This window comes from Sus scrofa, chromosome 1 (genome assembly GCF_054392235.1).
Source record: "Sus scrofa isolate SSC_HxYL_T2T_F1_AM1 chromosome 1, Sscrofa_HxYL_maternal_Yorkshire_Landrace_v2.0, whole genome shotgun sequence".
In the NCBI taxonomy this organism is placed as follows: Eukaryota; Metazoa; Chordata; class Mammalia; order Artiodactyla; family Suidae; genus Sus; species Sus scrofa.
Window position 1 is genome coordinate 246,586,460 of NC_139383.1, and position 18,535 is coordinate 246,604,994.

General features: G+C 38.9%; 1 protein-coding gene across 4 annotated transcripts in view; it reads right to left on the reverse strand.

Moving 5' to 3' along the window:
* LOC146407083 (uncharacterized) overlaps window positions 1–18,535 on the reverse strand; it is a 203,646-nt gene that overhangs the window by 145,693 nt on the left and 39,418 nt on the right. The window lies entirely within an intron of this gene.

Genomic DNA, 18,535 nt, shown 5'->3' on the forward strand with positions numbered 1-18,535 from the left:
CAGGTCACTGCTGTGATGTGGAACTGACCCCTGCCCCAGTAATTTCTGCATGCCATGCACACATACAAAATTTAAAAACTAGTATTACTAAAAGTCAGATCACAAGTAAACACTAGTCTCTCAATAATCAATAGAACAAATAAATAGAAAATCGTAAGGATATAAAAGACCTGAACAATATTATCAACAAATTTGACCTGACATTTGTAGACTACTCCAGCTAACAAAATTCTTTTAAAACATACATGACAGATTCATCAAGACAGACCATATTTCTAGGCCATGAAATTAAACTTAATGGATTTAAAAAATATTAAATCATACAGACCATGTACTTGGGCCATAACGATATAAAACAGAAGTAAATGACAGAAAGATACGTGGGAAAACCTTAAAAGAGTTGGAAACTAAACAAGACACTGCAAATAACCCATGTATCACAGCATAAATCTCAAGGGAATGAGAAAATATGTTTGAATTCAATGAAAATGAAAATACAACATATCAAAATTTGAGGATACTTATATTAGTACAGAAGAATGTTCTAAAATTAGGAAGTGGTGGCCACTGTACAACACTGTGAATATACTTAAAATCACTGAATTACACACTTTAAAAAGGTGAATTTTATGATATGTGAGTTATATCTTGATTTAAAAACATAAAAGAGATTGACAACTTAACACTCCACCTAAATGAATTAGAAAAAGAAGAACAAAAAAGTCCTAAAGTCAGCAGAAGGAAGGAAATTATAAAGATCAAAGAAGAAATCAATAAAATAGAGACTCAAAAAGCAATAGAGAAAATTAATAAAACCAAGAGCTGGTTCTTTGAAAAGGTGAACAAAATTGACAAAACCCTGGCCAGACTCACTAAAAAGAGGAGAGAAAGAACCCAAATAACCAAAATAATAAATGAAAAAGGAGAAATCACAATGGATACAGCAGAAATACAAAAACAATAGCAACAACAACAACAACAACAAAAAAGACAAAAGACAAAAAAAAAAAAAAAAAAGGAGTTCCCGTTGTGGCGCAGTGGTTAACGAATCCGACTAGGAACCATGAGGTGGCGGGTTCGGTCCCCACCCTTGCTCAGTGAGTTAACGATCCGGCGTTGCCCTGAGCTGTGGTGTAGATTGCAGACGCGGCTCGGATCCCGTGTTGCTGTGGCTCTGGCGTAGGCCGGTGGCTACAGCTCCGATTCAACCCCTAGCCTGGGAACCTCCATATGCCGCGGGAGCGGCCCAAGAAATAGCAACAACAACAACAACAAAAAAGACAAAAGACAAAAAAAAAAAAAGAACTACAAAAAACCATAACAGAATACTATGAACAACTATATGGCAACAAGTTTGACAATCTGGAAGAAATGGACACTTTTCTAGAATCTTACAGCCTGCCAAAACTGAATCAAGTAGAAACAGACCAACTGAACAGACCGATCACTAGAAATGAAATTGAAGAGGTCATAAAATCACTCCCTACAAATAAAAGCCCTGGACCAGATGGCTTCACAGGTGAATGTTACCAAACATATAAAGAGGAATTGGTGCCCATCCTCCTTAAACTCTTTCAAAAGGTTGAAGAAGAAGGAATACTCCCAAAGACATTCTATGACGCCACCATCACCCTCATTCCAAAACCAGGCAGAGATACCACCAAAAAAGAAAACTATCGGCCAATATCATTGATGAATATAGATGCAAAAATTCTCAACAAAATCTTAGCCAACCGAATCCAACAACATACCAAAAAAATTATACACCATGACCAGGTTGGGTTCATCCCAGGTTCACAAGGATGGTTCAACATACGCAAATCAATCAGCATCATACACCACATTAACAAAAAAAAAAGTCAAAAATCATATGATCATCTCAATAGATGCAGAAAAAGCATTTGACAAAGTCCAAATCCATTCATGATCAAGACCCTCGCCAAAGTGGGTATAGAGGGAACATTCCTGAATATCATCAAAGCCATTTATGATAAACCCACAGCAAATATAATCCTCAATGGGGAAAACCTGAAAGCCTTCTCACTCAAATCTGGAACAAGACAGGGATGCCCACGCTCACCACTGCTCTTCAACATAGTTTTGGAAGTCCTAGCCACAGCAATTAGACAAACAAAAGAAATAAAAGGCATCCATATAGGAAGAGAAGAGATCAAACTGTCACTGTACACAGATGACATGATACTATACATAGAAAACCCTAAGGACTCAACCCCAAAACTACTTGAACTGATTAATAAATTCAGCAAAGTAGCAGGATATAAGATTAACATTCAGAAGTCAGTTGCATTTCTGTATACCAGCAATGAAACATTAGAAAAGGAATACAAAAATACGATACCTTTTAAACTTGCACCTCACAAAATCAAATACCTCGGAATACACCTGACCAAGGAGGTAAAGGACCTATATGCCGAGAACTATAAAACTTTAATCAAAGAAATCAAAGGAGATGTAAAGAAATGGAAAGATATTCCATGTTCCTGGATTGGGAAAATCAATATTGTGAAAATGGCCATACTACCCAAAGCAATCTACAGATTCAATGCAATCCCTATCCAATTACCCAGGACATTTTTCACAGAACTAGAACAAACAATCCAAACATTTATATGGAACCACAAAAGACCCAGAATCGCCAAAGCAATCCTGAGAAACAAAAACCAAGCAGGAGGCATAACTCTCCCAGACTTCAAGAAATACTACAAAGTCACAGTCATCAAAACAGTGGGGTACTGGTATCAAAACAGACCGACAGACCAATGGAACAGAATAGAGAATCCAGAAATAAACCCTGACACCTATGGTCAATTAATCTTTGACAAGGGAGGCAAGAACATCAAATGGGAAAAAGAAAGTCTATCCAGCAAGCATTGCTGGGAAACCTGGACAGCTGCATGCAAAGCAATGAAACTAGAACACACCCTCACACCATGCACAAAAATAAACTCCAAATGGCTGAAAGACTTAAATACACGACAGGACACCATCAAACTCCTAGAAGAAAACATAGGCAAAACACTCTCTGACATCAACATCATGAATATTTTCTCAGGTCAGTCTCCCAAAGCAATAGAAATTAGAGCAAAAATAAACCCATGGGACCTCATCAAACTGAAAAGCTTTTGCACGGCAAAGGAAACCCAAAAGAAAACAAAAAGACAACTTTCAGAATGGGAGAAAACAGTTTCAAATGATGCAACTGACAAGGGCTTAATCTCTAGAATATATAAACAACTTATACAACCCAGCAGCAAAAAAGCCAATCAATCAATGGAAAAATGGGCAAAAGACCTGAAGAGACATTTCTCCAAAGAAGATATACAGATGGCCAACAAACACATGAAAAAATGCTCAACATCGCTGATTATAAGAGAAATGCAAATCAAAACTACCATGAGATACCACCTCACACCAGTCAGAATGGCCATCATTCATAAATCCACAAATAACAAGTGCTGGAGGGGCTGTGGAGAAAAGGGAACCCTCCTGCACTGCTGGTGGGAATGTCAACTGGTACAGCCACTATGGAGAACAGTTTGGAGATACCTTAGAAAGCTATACATAGAACTTCCATATGACCCCGCAATCCCACTCTTGGGCATCTATCCGGACAAAGCTCTACTTAAAAGAGACACATGCACCCGCATGTTCATTGCAGCACTATTCACAATAGCCAAGACATGGAAACAACCCAAATGTCCATCGACAGATGACTGGATTTGGAAGAGGTGGTATATATACACAATGGAATACTACTCAGCCATAAAAAAGAATGACATAATGCCATTTGCAGCAACATGGATGGAACTAGAGAATCTCATCCTGAGTGAAATGAGCCAGAAAGACAAAGACAAATACCATATGATATCACTTATAACTGGAATCTAATATCCAGCACAAATGAACATCTCCTCAGAAAAGAAAATCATGGACTTGGAGAAGAGACTTGTGGCTGCCTGATGGGAGGGGGAGGGAGTGGGAGGGATTGGGAGTTTGGGCTTATCAGACACAACTTAGAATAGATTTACAAGGAGATCCTGCTGAATAGCATTGAGAACTATGTCTAGATACTCATGTTGCAACAGAAGAAAGGGTGGGGGAAAAACTGTAATTGTAATGTATACATGTAAGGATAACCTGATCCCCTTGCTGTACAGTGGGAAAATAAAAAAAAAAAAAACATAAAAGAGGAGTTCCCATTGAGGCTCAGTGGTAACATATCCAACTAGTATCCATGAGGATGGAGGTTCAACCCCTGGCCTTGATCAGCGGGATATGACCTGTCGTTGCTGTAGACCATACTATAGGTCACAGATGCAGCTTGGATCTGGCATTGCTATGGCTATGGTGTAGGCTCGCAGCTTCAGCTCCTATTTGATCCCTATTCTGGGAACCTCCATATGCTGGAGGCGTGGCCCTCAAAAGCAAAAAATAATAAAAACAATAAAAAATTTTTAAATAAAATAAAAAAACAGTGGGTTAGGGATCCAGCATTGCTGTGAGCTGTGGTATAGATCACAGATGCGGCTCGGATCCTGCGTTGCTGTGGCTATAGTGTAGGCCAGTGGCTACAACTCCAATTGGACCCCTAGCCTGGGAACTTCCACATGTCGCAGGAGCGGCCCAAGAAATGGCAAAAAAAAAAAAAAAAAAAAATGAGAAAGAAAAGAAACCAATAGAGAAAAATCAATGAAAACAAAGACTGATTCTTTGGCATGATCAAGAAAATTGACAAACCTCTAGCCAGACTGCCCAAAAGGGTTAAAAAAAAAAAAAAAAAAGACACAAATTCCCAATATCTAGAATGAAATAAGGGACACCACTAAAGAAACGGCTGATGTTGAAAAGAATAAGCATTATGAACAACTATATGCCCACTGTACTAGTTTTCTATGCTTTAATAAATCACAACAGTGATTTAAAACAACACACTATCTCCAACTTTCTGTGGGTTAAGAGTTTCCACATGATTTAGCTGGATGCTATGTGGCTGCAGTCAAGTTGCTGAATGGGCTATGTTCTCATATGAAGGTCTGACTGGTTGGTAGGCAGAATAATGGCCCTTGAAATATGCCAACCTAATAATAGGAATAGGGGATCCTAATCCCTAGAATTTATAAATATGTTATCTTACTCGGCAAAGTGGCTTTGCAGACATGACCAAATTAAGGATCTTAAAATAGGGATTATTCTAGATTATAAGAGAATAGGGGGAGCTCCATTGTGGCTCAGCAGACCCATGAGGGTCCATGAGCATGCGGGTCCAATCCCTGGCCTCGCTCATTGGGTTAAGGATCCAGTTGTTATCACAAGCTGCAGCATAGGTCACAGAGCTCAGATCCAGCTTTGCCACATTGTAGGCCTGCAGCTGTAGCCCTGATTCAACCCCGAGCCTGGGAACTTCCATATGCAGCAGGGGCAGCCATTAAAAAAAATAAATAAAAGAAAGAGAAAGAGGCATGCAGATGAGTCAGAGGGGAGATACGACAATGTAAGAAGAAGTCAGAGTAATGCAATGTGAAAAAGATTTGACCAGCCATTGCTGGCTTTGGAGACAAAGGATAGAGGAGCTGGAAAAGCTCTAGAAGATGGAAAAGGCAAGGAATGGAGTCTTCCCCAGAACCATCAGACGGAATACAGGCCTGCTGACCTTGATGTTCAGTCCCATAAGATCCATTTTGGATTCATCTTCAGAATTTGAGATTATAAATTTGTACTGTTTTAAGTCACTAAGTTTGCGAAATTTTGTTAGAGAAGCAATAGGAAACTAATATCATTAAGGGAGAATACAATTCCAAGCTCACTCAAAGTACTGGCTAAACTCATTACCTGTGGCTGTTAGACTGAAGACCATGGATTCTTGTCTTTTTTTTTTTTTTGCTATTTCTTGGGCCGCTCCCGCGGCATATGGAGGTTCCCACGCTAGGGGTCCAATCGGAGCCATAGCCACCGGCCTACACCAGAGCCACAGCAACGCAGGATCCGAGCCGCGTCTGCAACCTACACCACAGCTCACGGCAACGCCGGATCGTTAACCCACTGAGCAAAGCCAGGGACCGAACCCGCAACCTCATGGTTCCTAGTCGGATTCGTTAACCACTGCGCCACAACGGGAACTCCCAAGACCATGGATTCTTGCCGGCTATTGGCTGGAAGCCATCCTCTGCTCCTAGAGGCTCCCTCAAACAATAAAGAACTTCCACAAAAAAAAAAACCTACAGTTAACATAATTAATGTTGAATAACTGAAGGTTCTTCTCCTAAGATTGTATTCTGCTCTCACTACCCTTATTCAACATTATCCTGAAAATCCCAGCCAGTGCACTAAGGAAAGAAAAAGAAATAAAAAGCATACAGATTGGAAAGTAATAAATAAAGCTATTTCTATTCATAGGCAGCATGATTATCTACATGAAAAATCACAAAGAATCTACAAAAAAGCTCCTAGAACTAATACATGAGTTTATTAAAGTCACAGTATACAAGATCAATTTAAAAAACAATTGTAGGAGTTCCCGTTGTGGCTCAGTGGTTAACAAATCCGACTAGGAACCATGAGGTTGCAGGTTCAATCCCTGGCCTTGCTTAGTGGGTTAAGGATCTGGCATTGCGTGAGCTGTGGTGTAGGTTGCAGATGCGGCTCAGATCCCGCGTTGCTGTGGCTCTGGCGTAGGCCGGCAGCTACAGCTCCAATTAGACCCGTAGCCTGGGAAACTCCATATGCCGCAGGAGTGGCCCTAGAAATGGCAAAAAGACCAAAAAAAAATAAAATAAAATAAAAAATAAAAATAAATAAATAAAAAACAACTGTATGTCTCCATACCAGAAATGAATAATCAGAAATCAAAATCATACAAAAACATGAAATGTTTAGGTTTTAAAATAATATATGTGTAGTATCTATATACTGAAAACTATAAAATAGCAATAAAACAAATCAAAGGAAACAAATAAATGGAAAGATAGATATAGATAGATAGATAGATAGATAGATAGATAGATGGCATGTTCATGGATTCTAAGAGTCAATGTTGCTAAGACGACAATTTTTCCCAAATTAATCTAAAGATTTAACACAATGCCAATTAAAATACTAGGAGGATTTTTTGCAAAAAAAAAAAAAAGGTAATTATAACATGTATATGAAAAGGCAACATAACCAGAATTTCCAAAGCCATTTTAAAAAAGAAGAATAAAGTTGGAGGATTTAAACTACTAGATTGTAAGACTTACTATAAAGCTAATAAAGACGACAGTATGTTATAGGTGAAAGGATGAAGACATAGATCAATGAAGCAGAATATAAAGTCAAGAAACTGATCCACACAAAAATGGGTAACTAATTTTTGACAAAAGTGCAAAGACAATTCAATGAAGAAAGTCTTTCTAACAAAGTGTATCAGAACAATTAGACATCCATAAACAAAATAATGAATCTCAATCCATACCTCATACTTTATGCAAAAATCAATTCTAAATGGACCATAGACCTAAGCATAAACAATAAAACTTCTTTCCCTATAAAACACAGGACAAAATCTTTGGTGATCTTGAGTTAGGCCAAGGGTCTGAAAGATGACACCAAGAGTATAATTCATAAAATATAAACTTGATAAATTAAATTTTATCAAATTAAAAACTCTGCAAAATTCAAGAGAATGGAAGGGCAAGCTACTGACTGGGAGAAAATTTTTATAAATCACATAACTGAAAAGAGACTTATATCCAGAGTTTAAAAAGAACTCTCAAAACTCAATGATAAGGCAAACTAGCCAATTTAAAAAAAAAAAAACAGTCAAGAGATTTGGAAAGACACTTCACCAAAAATGTTAAATAGATGACAAAGAACCACAGGAAAAGAAGTTCAACATCATTAAAAATCCAACAAAAATCAGTAAGATACATACTTATTATAAAGGCTAAAAGCAAAACAAAAAACTGACAATACCAAATATTGGAAAGGATGTAGAGCAACAGTAACACTCTTAAATTGGTGACTGGAATGCAAAATGATATACCCATTTTTGAAAACACTCTGCATGTTCCTTATAAAGTCAAAAATACATTTACCATACTACCCAGCAATCATACTCCATAATCACCCAAAACTAGAAACAGCCTCAACGTCCCTCAACTGGATGGCTGAAACACAAGCAAAAGGGTTGGAAGGAAGAGAAGACCCAAGTTGTGGGAAGGGAAGGGACTGACAGATCCGAGGTCTGAGAAGCAGCAGTGGGAGGGTCTTCTCTTCTGGACACATTCTCACTAACTCACTTCTAGCAATTTCCAACCTCTGTGCTGCTTGGTTATGAGTTTCAAATTCCTGGGAGAGACTATGATTGTATCAATTTTAGTTGGATGCCTACCTCTGGATCAACTGGTGGGAGGCAAGGGGGAAGTTACTTAAGTGTGAGAACGCATCTGGGATCTTGTCCCTATGCACTGGAGCCTCTCACAGTGAATGGGAATTGTGTGCCTGGTAGTTGCCCCAAGAGATATGTATTGTAAGCAAAACGGGTGCATAGATTCTCTTCCACTGGAGGTCACCAACAGGATATGGAAAGGACAAAAAGTGTTTGGGGGCAGGGAAAGGATCAAATGGCAGAGGAGAAAGACATGGCACTCACCTTCTCCCACAAACACATCAAAAAAAATCTATATACAGCACAAATGAACCTTTCCACAGAAAAGAAAAGCAAGGACTTGGAGAATAGACTTGTGGTTGCCAAGGGGGAGGGGAGGGAGTGGGGTGGATGGGGAGCTTGGGGTTAACAGATGCAAACTATTGGAATGGATTAGCAATGAGATCCTGCTGTGTAGCACTGGGAACTATGTCTAGTCACTTATGATGGAGCATGATAATGGGAGAATAAAGAATGTGTACATGTATGTGTATCTGGGTCACCATGCTGTACAGCAGAAAAAAAATGTATTGGGGAAATAACAATTTCAAAAAATTTAAAAATAAAAAAATAAAATGCACAAACTACACACACACACACACACACACACACACACACACACACACATCTACCTGTAGGATGACTGACACAGAACATCTACTGAATGCTGGCAGAAGACCTAAGCCTCCAAAAAGGGCAAGAAACCTTCCACATAACTGGGCAGAACAGAAGCAGGAAAAAAGAGAGAGAGAACAGGAAAAAAAATGGAATCAGGACAGGACCAGCACTCCTGAGAGGGACATGTGAAAGAGGAGAGGAACCCACAATCTGGAAGGCCATGGTCCCAGAGGGGGAACCTCTAAGCCTCAGAGAAAACTGCAGCAGCTGGACTGAGGAGGGCAAAGCAGAAAGAGAGCCACACAGACATCAGTACCACCTCCCTCAGACACTCAGGCGGGGGCTGGGCACTGACACTCATTCTTCATTGATCAGTTCCAGGGAAAGGACTAGGGTTGGCTGTATGGATACAGCCTGAGCAGCTAGGGAGCAGTGCACCACAGGCTGGGGAGAGGAGTGCCACAGCCAAGGGAGCATGGGAGGAGGATTGGGGCCACAGGACAAGCAAGGTGCCATTGTCAGGGAGGCTGAGAGGAGGAAGGGCAGGACCACTGTAGGAGTATCTTTCTCTATGCATGAAAAGGCTCTCTGGCAACGGGGTGCCTCTTGCACAAGCCACAACTTCTGCAGCCATCTCAGACTACATAGGTAGGCCCAGGCCACCACCACTAGGGGTCTGTGAATAGGCACCACCTATGGCCCTAGTCATCTCCGGAGTCGCAGCAGTGGAGAACATGCAATCGAGTACCATCCACTGCCCTTACTCCCCTGGGAACACATACGCCCTGCTGTTGCTGCTGCCAAAGGCTCTGGGCACAACCTATACCTCCCTGAGGGTCAGTGCCACTTCCCAGGGCCCTGAAACCCGGAGCAGCCTGGGGCACCTCCCTGCAGGTCCTTACCTGGCTTCTGGCCCTGCCCAATGCCTCCATCTTCCTGGAAACAAGTGCAGGCATTACAATGGCACAGCTCCTGTCAAGAATATAAGAGCCTGCACACACTGAGGAAAGAGACAGCAAGCAGCCAAACCAAAAGTAGCCCCCACGCCAAAAAAACAGTAAGCCCTCACAAACCAAGGGCACTCTTGCATACAAATAGCCCTCCAAGACTACAGCATTTGTTTTCCCTAAACTCACAGAATAAGAAAAATATGAGTAAAATTAAGAAGCTCAGGAACCATTCCCAGTTAAAAGAATTGGAGAAATCCCCCAAAGGAGCAAACAATGAAACAGACCTCTGCACTATAACAGCCTCAGAGTTCAAAAAGGAGAGAGGGAAGAGTTCTTGTTGTGGCGCAGCAGTAACAAACCCAATTAGTATCCTTGAGGACACAGGTTCAATCTTTGGCTCCACTCAGTGGGTCCAGAATTGCCATGAGCTGTGGTATAGGTTACAGGCACAGCTCGGATCTGGCATTGCTATGGCTATGGCTGTGGCATATGCTGACAGCTACAACTCCGATTCGACCCCTAGCCTAGGAACTTCCATATGTGGTAGGTGTGCTCCTAAAACGATGGGGGTGAAGGAAGATAATGAAAATACTGAAGGAATTGAGAAGAAATGAACAGTAACATAGATTACTTTAGAAAGGAACAAAAAAATATAAAGAAAAGCCAAGAAAAATTGGAAAATTTATTGGCAGAGTTGCCAGAAGAGTTAAAGGCATTGAAGACAAGAATGAAGAATGTAGAGGGATGAAAAAGTGATTTGGAAGATAGAATAATGGAAATCACCCAATCAGGACAGCAGACAGAAAACCAAATGAAAAAAAATGATGGCAATTTAAGAGATTTATGTGATAATATAAAATGAGCCAATCTACACATAGTAGGGATTCCAGAAGGTGAAGAAAAAGAAAAGGGGATTGAAAATATACTTGCAGAAATTACGGCTGAAAACTTTCCAAGTCTAAAGGAAAAAGGTATCAAGATACAGGAACCACAGAGGGCCTCAAACAAGCTGAACCCAAACAGACCCACACCAAGACATATTACAATAAAAATGGCAAAAAATAAAGATGAGAGGATTCTAAAGGCAGCAAGAGGAAAACAAAAAATTAATTACACAAAAAGTTAATTATAAGGGAACATGCATAAGGCTATCAGCTGATTTCTCTACAGAAACATTACAGTCCAGAAGAGAGTGGCAAGATATATTCAAAGTTCTAAATGGGAAAATTTTGTAACCCAAAATACCCTATCCAGCAAGATTATCATTTAAAAGAGAAAGAGAAATAAAGAATTTCTCCAACAAACAAAAACTAAAGGAATACAGCAATATTAAACCCATTCTAAAATAAATATCGAAAGGGTTCCTCTAAATAAAAAAGAAGTAAGAAGATACAGGTTGGAGGAAATCACAACTGGAAAGTAATCACTTAAGCCAATGTACAGATCAAAAAGGAAAAAAAACTATTTGTAAAAGCAATGATAAACATAAGGAACTGCAAAAGGATAAACATGAAAATATAAAAAAGGACATCAAAATCATATAATGTGGGTAAGAAAAGTAAGAAAATCTAGATTCTTTTTTTTACAATGTGTTTGCACCCATATGACTATCAAGCTAAAGCAAACAGATACAGGAAGGGGTTAACATACTTGAAAAACAGGACAACCACAAATCAAAACCAAAAAAACACATTCAAAAGAACTAAAAAGAAGAGGCCACAAACATAAAAGGAAATCATCCAACCAAAAAAAAGAAATGAACAAAGGAATAGAATCAACCGGAAAATAAGATTTTACATGGCAATAAATATATATTTATCAATAATTACCTTAAATGTCAATGGACTGCATGCTCCAATCAAAAGACATAGAATAGCAGACTGAATAATATGCTATCTACAGGAGACTTACCTTAGGGCAAAGGACACATATAAATTAAAAGTGAGAGGATAGAAAAAGATATTTCATGTGAATTGAAAAAACAGGAAAGCAGGAATTTCAATACTCATATCAGACAAAATGACTTTAAAACAAAGGCCATAAAGAAAGACAAAGAAGGACACTATTTAATGATAAAAGGATCCATTCAAGAAGAGGATATTACCCTCATCAATATATATGCCCTAATATAGGAGCACCCAAATACATGCAATAAATATGAACATACATAAAAGTAGAAATTGATGGGAATACAATAATAGTAGGAGACTTAAAACCCACTCACATCAATGGACAGATTCTTTAGATGAAAATCAATGAATAAGGCAACAGAGACCCTAAATGACACAACAGATCAGTTAGACTTAATTGATATTTTGAGGACATTACATGCAAAAAAAATCAGAATATACATTCTTGTCAAGTGCACATGGAACATTCTCAAGGACTGACCACATACTGGGGCACAAAACTAACCTCAACAAATTGAGTATTGAAATTATTTCAAGGATCTTCTTTGACCACAATGACATGAAACTAGAAATCAACCAAGAGAAAAAAAATGAGAAAAAAGCTGACTACATAGAGACTAAACAACATGCTACTTAAAAACCAAAGGGTCAAAAAAGAAATCAAAAGGGAAACTTTAAAAATACCTCAAGAAAATGACAATTGAAAACATAACCAGTAAAAATCTATGAGATGCCACAAAAGCCGTGCTCAGAAGGAAGTTCACAGCAATACACGTTTTCCTCAGAAAAGAAGAAAAATATCAAATCTACAACTTAACCTAACACCTAAAAGAATTAGAAAAAGAACAAGCAAAAAACCTAAAGTCAGCAGAAGGAAGGAAATCATAAAGATCAGAGAAGAAATCAATAAAACAGATATTTTTTTAAAAACAATAGAAAAAATCAGTAAAACCAAGAGCTGGTTCTTTCAAAGGGCAAAAAAAATTGACAAATCTCTGGCAAGACTCAAGAAGAAGAGGAGAGAAATAACTCAAATATAAAAGAAATTAAAAAGGAGAAATCTCAATGGACACTGCAAAAATACAAAAAAAAACCATAAGAGAATGCTACAAACAATTATATGCCAACCAATTTGATAATCTAGAAGAAATGGACAACTTTCCAGAGGCTTACAGCCCACAAAAACTGAATCAAGAAGAAATAGATCATTTAAACAGACACATCACTGGAAATGAATTTGAGTATGTAATAAAAACACTCCCACAAACAAAAGTCCAGGACCAGATGGCTTCATAGGAGAATTCTACCAAACATATAAAGAAGAACTTATATCCATTCTTAAACTTTTCGCAAAGGCTGAAGAAGAAGGAACACTCCCAAAAACATTTTGAAGCCACCATGACCCTGATACCAACACCAGACAAAGAACTACCAAAAAAATGAAAATTATAGGCCAATATCTTTAATTAATATAGATGCAAAGAGTCTCAAAAAAATTTTAGCCAACTAAATCCAACAACATATAAAAAAGGTCATATACCACAACCAAGTGGGATTCATCCCAGCATCTCAAGGATAGTTCAACATATGCAAATCAATCAATGTCATACACCACATTAACAAAAGAAAAGACAAAAACCACATGATCTTCTCAATAGATGCAGAAAAAGCATTTGACAAAATCCAACATTGATTTATGACAAGATTCTCACCAAAGTGATATAAAGGGAACATATCTTAACATAACAGGGAATTTCATCACAGCTCAGCAGAAACAAATCTGACTAGCATCCATGAGGACACAGGTTTGATCCCTGGCCTTACTCAGTGGGTTAAGAATCTGGTGTTGCTGTGAGCTGTGCTGTAGATCATAGATGTGGCTCGGATCCAGTGTTGCTGTGGCTGTGGGCTATACCAGCAGCTACAGCTTCAATTTGACCCCTAGTGTGGGAATCTCCATAGGCCGAGGGTGTGGCCCTAAAAAGACCAAAAAAAAAAAAAAAAGCCATTTATGACAAACCCATATGCAATATAATACTCAATGGAGAAAAGCTGAAAGCCTTCCCACCAAAATCTGGAACAAGACAAGGATGCCCACTCTCACCACTTTTATTCAACAGAATATTGGAAGTCCCAGCGACAGAAATCAAACAAAAGAAATAAAAGGTATCCAAACTGGAAGAGGCAAAATCGTCACTATATGCAGACGACATGATACTACATAGAGATAATCCTAAGGACTCCACACAAAGACTAATCAAACTGATCAAAAAATGCAGCAAAGTAGCAGGATACAAGATTAACATTCAGAAACTGGTTGCATTTCTGTATACTATCAATGAAATATTAGAAAAGGAGAAGTTCCGGTCATGACTCAGTGGTTAACAAATCCGACTAGGAACCATGAGGTTGCAGGTTCGATCCTTGGCCTTGCTCAGTGGGTTAAGGATCTGGTGTTGACATGAGCTGTGGTGTTGGTCACAGATGGATCCCAGGTTGCTGTGGCTGTGGTGTAGGCCAGCGGCTACAGCTCCAATTAGGTCCCTAGCCTGGGAACCTCCATATGCCACGGGTGCAGCCCTAGAAAAGACAGGAAAAAAAAAAAGGAATATAGAAAAATAATACTTTTTAAAATCACCCCCCCCAAAATTAAATACCAAGGGATAAACCTGACCAAGGAGGTGAAAGACTTACATGGTGAGGACTATAAAACATTAATCAAGAAAATTAAAGGGGATTCAAGGAAATGGAAAGATATTCCATGCTCCTGGATTGGAAGAATTAACATCATTAAAATGGCCATACTACCCAAAGCAATCTACAGATTTAATGTGCCCATGACATTTTCCACAGAACTAGAACAATCCAAAAAGTTATATGGAACCATAAAAGACCCAGAATTACCAAAGTAATCCTGAGGAAAAGAAAGCAAGCAGGAGGCATAACTCTCCCAGACTTCAGACAATACTACAAACCTACAGTAATCAAGACAGTGTGGTACTGGTACAAAAACAGACATACAGACCAATGGAGCAAAATAGAGAACCATAAATAATCCTAGACACTTTATGGTCAATTAATCTTCGACAAAGGAGGCAAGAATATAAAAGAGGGAAAAGACAGTGTCTTCAGCAAGTGATGCTGGGAACACTGGACAGCTACGATGTAAATCAATGAAATTAGAACACACGCTCACACCATGCACAAAAAGAATCTCAAAGTGACTTAAAGACTTAAACTTAAGACAAGACACCATAAAATTCCTAGAAGAGAACATAGGCAAAACATTCTCTAACATCAACTGTACAAATGTTTTCTTAGGTCATTCTCGCAAAGCAATAGAAATAAAAACAAAAATAAGCAAACAGGGCCTAATCAAACTTACAAGCTTTTGCACAGCAAAGGAAACCATTAAAAAAAAAAAAAAGACAACCTATGGAATGGGAGAAAATAGTTTCAAACAATGCAACCAACAAGGGCTTAATCTCCAAAATAAACAAACAATTCAAATACCTCAACAGCAAAAAAAAAAAAACAACCCAATTGAAAAATGGTTAGAAGACCTAAATAGACATTTCCCCAAAGAAAACATAGGGATGGCCAACAGGCACATGAAAAACTGCTCAAAATCACTAATTATTAGAGAAACGCAAATCAAAACTACAATGAGGTACCACCTCCCACCCATCAGAACGGCTATCATTAATAACACTACAAGTAACAAATGCTGGAAGGATGTGAAGTAAAGGGAACCCTCCTGCACTGTTGGTGGGAATGTAAACTGGTACAACCACTGTGGAAAACAGTATGGAAATTCTTCAGAAAACTAAATATAGAACTACCATATGATCCAGCAGTCCCACTCCTGGGCATATATCCAGACAAAACTTTCATTCAAGTTCCATCATGGCTCAGTGGTAGCAAACCTAACTAGTATCCATGAGGACATGCGTTCAATCCCTGGTCTCACTCAGTGTGTCGGGGATCTGGCATTGCCATAAGCTGTGGTGTAGATCGCAGACGTGGCTTGGATCCCAGGTTGCTGTGGCTGTAGCGTAGGCTGACAGCTACAGCTCCTATTCGACCCCTAGCCTGGGAACCTCCATATGCCTTGGGTGCGGCCCTAAAAAGACAAAAAACAAAAAAACTTCCATTCAAAAAGATACATGCACCCCTATGTTCACTGCAGCACTATTCACAATAGCCAAGACATGGAAGCAACCTAAATGTCCACCAACAGATGAATGGACTACAAAGATGTGGTACATATACACAATGGATGGAATACTACTCAACCATAAAAAAGAACAAAATAATGCCATTTGCAGCAACATGGATGGAACTAGAGACTCTCATACTAAGTGAAGTAAGTCAGAAAGAGGAAGACATACCATATGATATCACTTATATGTGGAATCTACAATGTGGCACAGATGAACCTATCTACAGAAGAGAAACAGAGTCACAAACAAGGACAGCAGACTTTTGGTTGCCAAGGGGGAGGGAGTGGGAGTGGGATGGACTGTGAGTTCAGGGTTAATAGATGCAAGCTGTTACATTGAGAATGGATAGAAAATGAGGTCCTGCTATATAGCACAGTGAACCATGTCCATTCACTTGTGATGGAACATGATGAAAGATAATATGATAAAGAGATGGTGTATAGCTGTATGACTTTGCTGTACAGCAGAAATTGAGAGAACGATGTAAATCAACTATAACAAAAAAAATTTTAAGAGTTCAGTGGCATTCTCATTACTTTTTACCCCCCAGTCTTTTTAATACCCCAACATACTTTTGCCTATAGCCTAGGAGAAATTACCCTCATTTTCACATTTATATTTCAATTTTTTGTTTAAGTTACTGACAAAGGGTCACATGTACTCTCACTTTGTCCTTTATCTCAAAAACTTGTAGGGGCACCCTATTACCTACTATTAAAGCATCTTGAGCATTTAGAGTTCCTTATCAAATAGCTCCCCTCCCGACTTTACCAACTCCTTATTTATTAAACATCTGTTGAGCATACAATGATCTCTACTTTCTAGATACTAAGATGAATATTGTGACCATATTTGTAAATCTTATTGACAAGAACATCAGTTCTTGTCATAATGACATAATGGAATCAAGAGCTGAGCTCAGACCATCCCAGAATATTTGCGGCATGTGTTTGCCATAATTAAAGGATATCAGACACACACAGTTGAGAACACAGTCTCTATCTTGCAAGAGCAGTTCTGTGTAGGTACTGGCTACTCTTGAGCAACCTTTGGCCCTTTCTAGAGTTCTGACTGCCCCCAGACAGTCAGGGCACTCCTTTGACTCTGAAAATTTTATCATTCAATCTGGGGCTCCCAAATTGGGGCGATGAGGTAAACCATCTTTAAGACGTTTGGGCTTACTACCATCTCCATACTCCAAACAATCCTTATAATAAAACAAAAACTGTCTTTTCTGAATATACTTTTGAATGTCATTTTTTTAAAAGGAATTTGATAAATTTTTTTTGTCTTTTTAGGGCCACACCCATAGCATGTGGAGGTTCCCAGGTTAGGGGTTGAATCAGAGTTACAGCTGCCAGCCCACACCACAGCCACAGCAACACAAGATCCGAGCTACATCGGACACCAGAGCCTTAACCCACTGAGCAAGGCCAGGGAATCGAACCTACGTCCTCATGGATACTAATCGGGTTCGTTAACCACTAAGCCACAGGAACTCCAGAATTTGATAAATTTTATGCTGATGTAATACTTCAACATCAACAATAAGTTAAATGATAATGAAGTGTTTTCCTTAACCCAAGCACCCTTAACACCAAGTAACCTGTCTCTCTACTCCTCGGAATTTGCATTGCATTTCATTCTTCTGTTATACACAGCTCATTTTCTGTTTTGTATTATGATCCTCCGTCAATACCTGTTTTCTCTGTGAGATTACAGCTCCTTGAGGAAAAGAACTGTGTCTTACTCTTATTTGCACCCCTTCTAGTTCTCAGAACACCACCTGACATTCTATACATGTACAAAAGACTTTTTTTAATGAAGGAAGGAATTAACCAACAGTGATTTCCTTGGTGATTTCTTACAGCCTCCTCTTCCACATAAGCCTGTTGAATAGCCTAGAAATAAAGTGCTTACTAACAACAGTTCCAAGAACCCTATCTGTAAAACTGTTGGTATGATGTAACTCTAAAGAAGGTTTAGGGCCTTCAGACTATAAAGCTGTCTGCTCTTTGTGTTACTTTTCCAGGGGGATTTTAAAAAAAGATAGTGGCTCCTGAGAGATAAGTGCTAATTTTAGAATTCCAAATATTAATGATTAGCAGTCTTTTCTTTCTCAGTAGCAGTACAGTAAAATGGTTAGGCACTTGGGGTCTGATGTTACAATGTCTGGATTTCAGTCTTACCTCCACTACATATTAGCTACGTGACACCTTAGCCAAGTTGTTTAATATCTCTGTACCACATTTTAGTCATGAGTGAAATGTAGACACTAACAGTACCTTCAAAGGGATGGTGTGAAAATTAATGACTTAATATATTTAAAGTGTTTGGAATAGTACCTGGCACTTTGAAAGTGATAGCAAGAAGTTCCTGCTGTGGTGTAATGAGTTAAAAATCTGAGGGCAG